The sequence below is a fragment of the Danio rerio genome, chromosome 18 (assembly GCF_049306965.1).
Source record: "Danio rerio strain Tuebingen ecotype United States chromosome 18, GRCz12tu, whole genome shotgun sequence".
NCBI classification, from domain to species: domain Eukaryota; kingdom Metazoa; phylum Chordata; class Actinopteri; order Cypriniformes; family Danionidae; genus Danio; species Danio rerio.
Window position 1 is genome coordinate 35,166,632 of NC_133193.1, and position 10,316 is coordinate 35,176,947.

At 35.5% G+C, this 10,316-nt stretch overlaps 1 long non-coding RNA gene across 1 annotated transcript; it reads left to right on the forward strand.

Moving 5' to 3' along the window:
• Positions 1 to 530: 530 nt before the first annotated feature.
• Positions 531 to 2,888, forward strand: LOC141378711 (uncharacterized). The gene is made up of 4 exons (XR_012393947.1): positions 531 to 661; positions 861 to 1,226; positions 1,325 to 1,678; positions 2,101 to 2,888. It is a non-coding gene; the product is annotated as an uncharacterized lncRNA (long non-coding RNA).
• Positions 2,889 to 10,316: the final 7,428 nt, after the last annotated feature.

Consider the following 10,316-nt stretch of genomic DNA (forward strand, 5'->3'; position numbering starts at 1 on the left):
TTTCGAGGCCAGCGTGTTATGGATGTGGCATTTGTGGCCACAGGATGTTCCGCCGGTGTACAAGCTAATGAGGCTACAGGAAGTTCCTCATTAGCTTGTGCAAAGGAGGATAGTGCTTCTGCAAGTAGTATGGTTGAGTCTGAAATGGATGACATGATGCTTGAACTATTTTCAGCCAATCAGGCAGAGGAGTAGGCCAACTTCAAGGAACGGGAATGTGGGTAAAAAATTGAAGCATCTGATGTAGGGGCAAAAAAATTTGTTCGCAAAGGGGGAAAAATAGTGTCAATTGAGGACTAGTCCAGAAAGTGTGGTAATGCGGAGGTCTTTGTGTTGCCTGAATTGCCTGGGTCTGATTGTTTTGGCCAGAATATGGGAAAGCAAAGTGCCGCCAACAGTTTAACTGCAATTATGTTTTGTAAGATGAAAAGTTTATTTCAATGGAACAGAAGTGACCTGGATGCTGTTTGCTAAATGGTGATGAGCTGTACAGTGTTATGAGGGATTCTGGAAAAATTAACGATCCTGGCCGAGGCTTTATACGTGTTGATGAGCTGCCTGACACACACACACCAGATGATTGTAGATTTTCAATAAACTATGATCGAACATTGTCTGGCCTGTTTGGTGTAGATGAATATGATGAAGGTTTACAACAGGGGTCACCAATCCTGGTCCTGGAGGGCCGGTGTCCCTGCAGGGTTTAGCTCTATCTTGCCTCAACACACCTACCTGGATGTTTCAAGTATACCTCGTAAGAACTTGATTAGCTTGTTCAGGTGTGTTTGATTAGGGTTGGAGAAAAAATCTGCAGGACACTGGCCCTCCAGGAACAAGTTTGGTGACCACTGGTTTACAAGGTTTTGCCATGTCACTTGCTGAAGCAGTACATTTAGCATTCCAAAGGTGTGATGCATGTTTGGTAAATATTAATCTGAACATTTGTGCTGCTGTGAAAATAGCTTCGTGCTATGCAGTTATTGACCCACACTCCCGAAACTCTGATGGTACATGTGCAGCTGATGGTAAGAGCATAGTGACTTTTTATCCCAATATAGAGTCTCTGCTTATCTCTCTCAAGAATCTTGGTGTGTCACTGAATGCAGACAATAGTCCATTTGAGGTAACTGGGGTCAAAGTGAAAATGATTGACAACAATAAACGTGTTTCAACAGAAGAGGCAGTGTGCAGTTCAGTGATTAAAAAAAATGAAACCGAGAAAACAAGTGAAAGTGAGACATTTGAAATTAAACCCAACAACAATGAACATGTTCCAAAAGAGCAGACGATGTGCAGTGAAATGATTACAAAAAATAAACCAAAGAATGTAAATGAAACTGAGACATTTGAAACGAAACTCAATGTAAGATGTAGTGGCTCCACAGTTGACTTAAACACAAATGAAATAGTAAGTGAAATCTGTGAAAAACATAATATGCCAATGTGTTCTACAGGTCACACAAATGATGTTGAATTTGTTTTACAACGTGGTAGCGTGCCTTTTCAGTTCATTCCATTAACAGTGCAGCAACAATAAAGTATTTGTTTGAAGCTAAATTTGGTACACACTGAAAAAGAATATTATAATTCAAATATGACTGAAATGGCTGAACCTTGTAAAACGAAAAGTATTGTTGGAGATGGAAACTGCTTTGTCAGGGCTGTAACCAGAGCCGGAGTGGGACTCCTTTTCAGCCCTGGAGTTTCAAGCCTCAGACCGGCCCACCTCAGTTCACGACTGACTATATTAAAATAAGGTCATTTCCAATTCAGTTTCTAATTACACTATCACGTCTTTTTTTTTTAGAAAACAGCTGCTTTAGAACTTCAAATGTTCAACATCCCAAACAGTATTATATGTCTCAACAATGAAAATAATAACATACTCAGGCAAGGATCAAACCCGGGTCGGCGACGTTGTAATCTAACATGCTAACCACTGGACCACAACAGTTGTATAGTGGAGGGTGACTTATAACGTTATTAACCTGCAGGCTGGTTATATATAAAAAGAGCAGACAACTGCGGTAAAATAATGAATAAGAAGACTGTGGTCAAGTAAATAAATAAATTAAAAAGTGTGACTGCTGAGAGCAACAGATTCTGTAGCTAGGGACACTGGCTATGTGTTGTTAATTACATCCATCAGAATAAACAGAAGTACAATCAGTATCTAAGGCAAGGTTACAGTTCTGTACCAGAATACATTGCCAGATCAAGAATGCGATTTTTGGGAACATGGGCTACGGAACTTGAGATACAGGGTGCTTGTGACTTGATTGCTGCAAACATATTTACATATACTCAGGGGAAATGACTGAAATTTTCATCCTCAACTGTGCTGTCAAAAAGACGTGCATATATAAGCAATGGAATTTATTTAAAACATGAAACAAAAATAACTGTCATTATGAAGTTGTTGCATGTGTAAAAACAAAATCTGGGACTTGTGCTGGCGTTTGTACATCATCAGTTGAACGAGCAACATAAAATGTCATTTCAAAATGTTCATCAGTCTCACGTAAGCTTCATAAACATAAATTACAGTACAGCACTGACCTTGTTTTTAAACAACTTAAAAAAATAAAAGCAAAAATAAAATATCACAAAGATGCGTTGCACAAAAAGGCCAAAATTCAATTTGGTACTGAATAGTACAAAGTAAATAGAAACTATCAGGAAAAACTAAAACAATATAGTACAGACAAATACAAATCAAATTATTTGCATCACAAAGCTGTGAAACACTATAGTAAGTTAAAGTACTGTACAAATAAACTATATAGAGATTCTGTGAAAAACTATAGTATTGTGAAATACAAAGAAAATAAAGCACATAGAGACAATCTTAAACACTACAGTGTCACAAAATACAGAAAAAACGAAACGCATTTGATGATTTGATTTGATGATAAGAGTAAAACTTAAAAGAAAATTGACATATAAAGGTCATTATAAATATAAGTTTGTGCATACCAATAAGATAAAAACTGCGCTTTCATACTTAAAAGAAAATAACAAGTGGTACGCTGATGTGGAATTTAACAAAGCTTGGGTAAATCCTCTTAATAAAGCAGAAGAAGAACAGATTAATGACAGAAGTAACACAAATGAATATGTTTTGAATACATGTGATGATGTTTATGTTGATGAAGAGCACAACATTGAGAATGACAATGAAGACATCGGTGATGAAACCCTTTATGACCGACAGCAGCATGGTTTGTTTATGGATTCATGTTTACAGCCAGTTGATATTGCACAAGAAGTTTTAGATCAACATTTTAATGACATTATGTCATTTGCTCCAGCTGAAGGAAATAATCCAGTGAGAGTGTTAATGGATGAAACAAATGAAGCCAAATGTTTTCCAGTTCTCTTCCCAAAAGGAACAGGAACTTTTCATGACACACGACCTGAAAAATTAACACTGTGTAGGTATTTAAACAATAGAATCTTAAATGCAGATGGACGCTTTGCCCAAAACATGGATTATATATTTTATGGCCAATATTTGTCTGAGCTTAATCAAGTTATTTCAAATGTTTCTATTGCTCTAAGGAATGGCTATGATACAAACACAACAACAATTACTCCAGACACACTGACAAAGAAAGACTCACTTGAAAAGATTTTACATGGTGACCAGGGTTATAAATTCTTAAAGCCAATTAGAGGGAGTCCTGTCTTTTGGCAATCTGTGCAAAAAGATTTGTTTGCAATGGTCCGGCAGCTTGGGATACCAACATGGTTTTGTTCATTTTCATCAGCTGACTTGCGCTGGCCAGAGCTTATGCAAACTATTGTAAAGCAAGAGGGTTGTCAAGCTCCTATTAATGAACTGGACTGGTCAAATAGATGTGGGCTGCTTCAGCGAAATCCAGTAACTGCTGCCAGAATGTTTGATCACAGGTTTCATTACTTTCTAAAAGATGTTATTATGTCACCAGCTGAACCAGCTGGAAAAATAATAGATTATTTCTATCGAATAGAATTTCAACAACGGGGATCACCACATACACATTGTTTGTTTTGAGTTGAAAATGCACCTCAAGTGGACAGAGATGCTGACAGCGAAGTTGTAGCTTTTGTTGACTGCTATGTAACTTGTGAAATGCCCTCTGAAGAGGTAAACGAAATGCATGAGATTGTGAGCAGTGTCCAACAACACAGCAAAAGACATTCAAAGACATGTAGAAAGAAAGGCACTACATGTAGATTTAACTTTCCACAGCCACCCACTAGAAATACATTCATTGCAAGAAACAGCCAGATTGAGAAGGACAAAAAACAAAGTGATGATAAAAAACATGAAATTATGCAAAAAAAATCAAACAAGACTAATGAAATATCTAAAGACCTGGCTGAAGCAGTAATGGAAAAAGTAAAAGAATGTTTGTTGAACAACGACACTCTCTATGAATCAACTGACACTTTCTTTTCATCTATTGGTATAAATCAAGAGATATTTGAAGCTGCTTATAATAAAATGACAAAGAAAACAACTGTTGTCTTAAAGAGGAAGCCTAATGATGTATGGGTGAATCAATATAATCCAGATCTTTTACGGTGTTGGAATGCAAACATGGATATACAGTTTGTTGTGGATCCTTACTCTTGTATAATATATATAATTTCCTATATTTCTAAAGCAGAGAGAGAAATGGGACTGTTGTTGGCAAATGCTCAAAAAGAAGCACACAAGCAAGGAAATATAGACGCTAAACAGGCTTTAAGAAAACTTGGAAGTGTGTTTTTACATAATCGAGAAGTTTCAGCTCAAGAGAGTGTTTATCGTTTGACTAACATGAAACTGAAACAGGGATCAAGAAAAGTTGTTTTATTCCAACTGGTAATAATACAATAAAAATGAGTCTACCATTAAACACCATCCATAAAAAAGCTGAATGGGGTAAAACTGATAATATATGGATGACAAGTATAACAGAGAGATACAGAGCTCGTCCAAAAACAGAAGAGTTTGCAGAAATGTGTTTAGCAGCATTTGCCTCAGAATACAGAGTTTTGTCTAAATCTGAAAACTGTTCAGAAAGAATAAAACTGGAAAATGACCTGGGATTTGTGAAAAGGAGAACTCGCAAAGACTTTGCAGTTGTACGATATGCTCGATTCTCACCAACTAAAAATCCTGAAAACTATTATCAAAGTATCTTAGAATTATTCTTGCCTCATTACTTGCAAAGCCAATTGAAACCACCAGGTTTTAGTTGCCATAATGAATTTTATGATACTGGATTTGTTACAATACACAATTCTCAACTTCAATCTGTAAAAATTATAGTTGATACAAACATGGCAAATTTTGAGAAAGAAGCAGATACCATACAAAAAGCTTAAGACGATTTAGAACAATATGGACCAATGGAAGATGCTTGGGCCCAAATCTGTCCAGAAGCAGAACTTGAGCGTCTAGAGTGTGTAGATAGCAAAAAGAAACAAACAAAAACTGAAGAGAATGATGACCTTATACCTGACCTTCTACCAAATGATGCTATTTCTAAAACAGAACACAATACATCTGTTATGCCAAAGAAAGATGCAGTGGCTTTGTTGCGTTCTTTGAATGAAAAACAGTCACAAATCTTTTATAAAGTTCGGCAATGGTGTTTAGCAAAAGTACAAGGTGAAAATCCAGATTCATTCCATGTGTTCATATCTGGTCCTGGAGGAGTTGAAAAGTCTATACTGATTAAAGCAATTCACTATGAAATGGGTGTGTAACGATATTAAAACCGAACCGAAATATCGCGATACACCAACCACGATACGTATCGCGAAACTCTCGTGGCGTACCGCGGTACTCTCACGCCCCCTGCTGCCCATTGTTGAGGTTGACGTCACTTGTCTCTAACTAATTGAACCAATTTAAACACATCTTTATTATTATATTTGATTAAATTGTTTTAGTAATGAGAATTTGTTCTAAATATTATATTCTAAAGTTAGTATTTTAGTGCATGTTATGTCATGTGACTTGAGTAAGCATCACACTCGTTACTACTAGACGCAGGATGGCTGCTTCACATAGTACTGAGATTGCAGATCCCCAAGACACATTTAAGTCATCTGTGTGGAAACATTTTGGTTTTCCAGTTCAGTACAGGAATAGAATTCGTGTCGTAGACAAAGCGCACGCCTGTCTATCTCAACTGTTTCACGAAACTTACTTGTACGGAAAAACATTTAAAAAGTGGGGTAATTTCACAATGTGAGGGTGTAAGCAAAAGTAAAACCAGATTAATGCCCAAATATACAAAAAAGAGAAATATTTACACTAATAAAAATAATATAATAAAGTAACAAATTCAAACAAAAGTATCAAACAAAAATTTGTTAAACTCGAGCAAGGGGGTGATAGTGAAGACAAACAAAAGAAATACATATAATAAAACAATTCTAACTCATGAATAACCCCTCTTACCTCGCTAAAACTGAAGAAAAGAAAAAAAAGGTCTTCAGCGCCGTGTGCCGCATTTTTCCATATACTGAATAAAATAAACAAAGATGACCTTCACCTCTTACCTGATGTCTTTGACAATACATTTTCTACGTGTTTGCAAAATGGAAATCGTATGACATTTTCCCTCTTTACCTTACACTAAGACTGAACTTGAGGAGATGCAGCTATATTGTCGGGAAGGAGCGGAGCTAAAAAATATATACAAATCAATTGAAATAAAAATGTACAAACCTCACAAAATTTCTTAAAGTGGGCAAAAGTAATGCAAAATAATTTTACCCAAACTAAAGTTAAGCAAAAACAACGAAAATCATAATCATGTCAGAAAAATACACTAAAAACGAGATCAAAGGAAAAAGCGCTCTCTCTCCCGCTCTTCCTGAATTGCTTTTTACATTCCCGCGCTGTGTCGCCAAATGATGATAGATCGGTCTCCTGACCAATCAGCTGTCAAAAAGGCGGACCTACAGAAATGACAGGCATCAGCTGTCGTGAAGGCGGACCTACAGTACATAAATGACCGGCATAGAGGGAGCGGGAGAGAGAGAGTGAGAGATCGGGAGGCAAACATACAGCCAGCTACAACCCTAACATTAGTTTCAGACACAACCGCAATGTATTTTACTGGTGAATATGTCATGAAAAAACACTTTACAAACACAGTATATGTATATTTTTCATTAATTTAAACGGAAACCTATCTATCTAAATGAAACCATATAATTAAAAATGAGCGTCTGTGTCTGCACAGAGATCAAGCCTCTCATCGGAGAATGTGGATATTATGGTGTTTTTGAAGAAGATCTTTCACTAGTTTACACTGCAGTTATTTATTTAATTTTAGTTTACTAAGTTAAGATGGCTGCACTAAAGAGAATAGTTTTTTTCTGACTAGTCTATATTGGAGGTATTTATTTAATTCTAGTTGTTAACTCTGGTATCCTGACTGTACTAAAAATGCGATGACAAAGTTAATAAAGAAAAAGTTAAGATGTTCTTGTTATTAAGTGAATTGTCCCTTAGCATTGCTGTTAACATGACATCAACCCTAACCCCACAGCAAACAGAAACCGAACTGTACCGAACCGAACCGTGGCTCCAAAACCGTGAACCGAACCGAACCGTGCCTTTTGTGTATCGTTACACCCCTACTATGAAACATCTCGCATTCTGTCAAAATTATCTGAAAACCCAGATGAGACATTTGTCTTATTAACAGCCCCAACTGGTGTTGCTGCTTACAATATTAATGCTGCAACCATACACAGCACTTTCTCAATTGTAACTAATACTGCACTACCTTATCAACCTCTTGGAGATGAAAAAATTAATTCTTTAAAGGTCAAATTTGGAAAACTGCAAATATTAGTAATTGATGAAATATCAATGGTAGATCATAAACTTTTAGCATATATTCATGGTAGACTGAGGCAAATCAAACAAACTGGAGATTATACTGCATTTGGAGGTGTATCAATCATAGCATGCGGTGATATGTACCAATTAAATCCTGTTAAAGGAAAAGCACTTTACACTGAACCAATGAACTGTGTTAATCTTTGGGAAACAAACTTTAGTTTCATAGAACTTACAGAAATTATGCGCCAAAAAGATAAACAATTTGTTGAATTATTAAGTCGTTTAGGACTGTAAAAAAATGAACCAATGATTGAAACAGATGTTACAATGCTTAAAAACCGTGAAACAGGGGATGGAGATGAATCTGCAGATATTCACATTTACGCAACTAATTCTGAGGTTGATATGCACAACATTACAATGTTACATAAATTATGCTCTGACACTGTTACTGTCAATGCACAAGATTTTGAAAGAAATGCTAAAACTGGTCGCATGGAAAAAAAAGATGGATTTCATCTCAAAGTTCAAAATTGTTCTTTGGAAAAATAACTTGAATTGGCTGTTGATGCTCGAATAATGTTACTGAAAAATATTAATATTTCAGATGGTCTTGTAAATGGAATTTTTGGGACAATCAAAGAGTTTCATTATAAAGATAAAGTATTTCCATCAATCATATATATTGAATTTGATGATGAGCGAGTTGGTATAGAAGCAAGAAAGAAAAATCCATGTTTAAAACCTGGTCTGGAAAAAAGCACACCAATTGAACCTGAGGAAGAGAAAGTAACCAGCAGTGGTGGTGTTAGAAGACAGTTTCCTCTAAGATTAGCCTGGGCATGCACAGTTCACAAAGTACAAGGCCTGACATTAGACAAGGCTGTTGTTTCAATGAAAAAGATTTTTGCTCCAGGACAAGCATATGTAGCATTAAGCCGAGTGACAAGTATTGAAGGGCTTATAATTGAAGATTTTAATGAGAAATTTATTTTTGCAAGAGACAACATTGAGAAAGTTCTACAGAGTATGCCTCCATTCATTGTTACATGTAAAACAAAAGAAAGTTTTAAATTCACAATGATGTTACACAATGTTGAAGGGTTAAATCCACATATACTGGATATTCGTCAAGATAATAGATACCTTAAAGCAGATACAATTTGTGTAACAGAGACATGGCTAAAACCACAATATCTGGAGAATGCTGTAACTCTGTCTGGATATTATTTCTATAAGCCAAGGAGCAGTGCATATGACAAAACAAAAAAAAAAGATTTTTTTGCTAAACTAAAAGAGGAAAATCATGGTGGTGTTGGCATATATCACAAAAGGGAGGTAAACATTGCTTTACTTGATTTACCATGCTTTAACATTGAATTTCTCATGTGCAAAGTAGTACATTTAAACAACTGTTGTAGTTATATACAGACCACCTATTTATAGTTTGCCATTGTTTAAAGAGAAATTTATTAAATTAGTAAATCACATGAACAGCTTACCAGGTGGTAAAATAATTCTAGGAGATTTCAATGAAAACCTATTTAATAAATCAACAATTCAAGATGTCATGCAACATTTTGGTTTTACACAAATAGTTGAAAATTCAACAACTGAATATGGTACATTACTTGATCAGGTGTATATTAAAGATGTTGAGTTACATAAAATTAAGACTGAGATTATGCCCACATATTTCAGTTGTCATGAATGTATTGTGGTAAAATGGTCAATATAGAATAGACCCCTCAATTAAAGACATATGTTTCCGTGTCCCCCATACAAATTTAACTTATTTTGCTTTGTGCTGTTCTTCAGGTATTTGTGTAGGAAGCAGGCTGAGCATATTCAGACTAGACTTAAATGGGACAAATTTTTCGATAGTATAGTATTATCCAATTAAATTTGGTCCTGCTTCCACGCCACATCTGTTTTATTTGAGCAAAGATAGATTTAAAAGAGTTTTTTTTTTCTTTTACATAGGCCTATATGAAGTATTTATACATTATATTATGACTAGACATTTTTCCATATAGTATTTCATTAATAACAGCTGACAGTCCCCCTGCAATGCCACTATAGCCTCCTGGGATGTGGCCTACAGGTTAAAATTAACTGGTATAGCAGGTTTGTCCAATAGAAAGCTGGGAGGGGATACAGAGGTGTATGCAAACTGCTAAACAACCTCTGTGGGAGTTAATGCTGCCTTCATGTTACTAGACATAAATTTACATTGTGATCAAGGTTATAAATTACATTTGTATTTATTCACTTCTTACTATAAAAAAATCATATGCATGAACAAATATTCCAAATTAACATTTCAGAAATAGTAAACTAAAAAATTATTCTTTGAATTTATATATAAAAATAATTCAAATTTACTGCACCTTACAATTTGAAACAAGTACTTTAATGACCACACTATCATTTGGACTAACTATAATCTGTCTATATTTGCTGTCTCGCTTGCCTC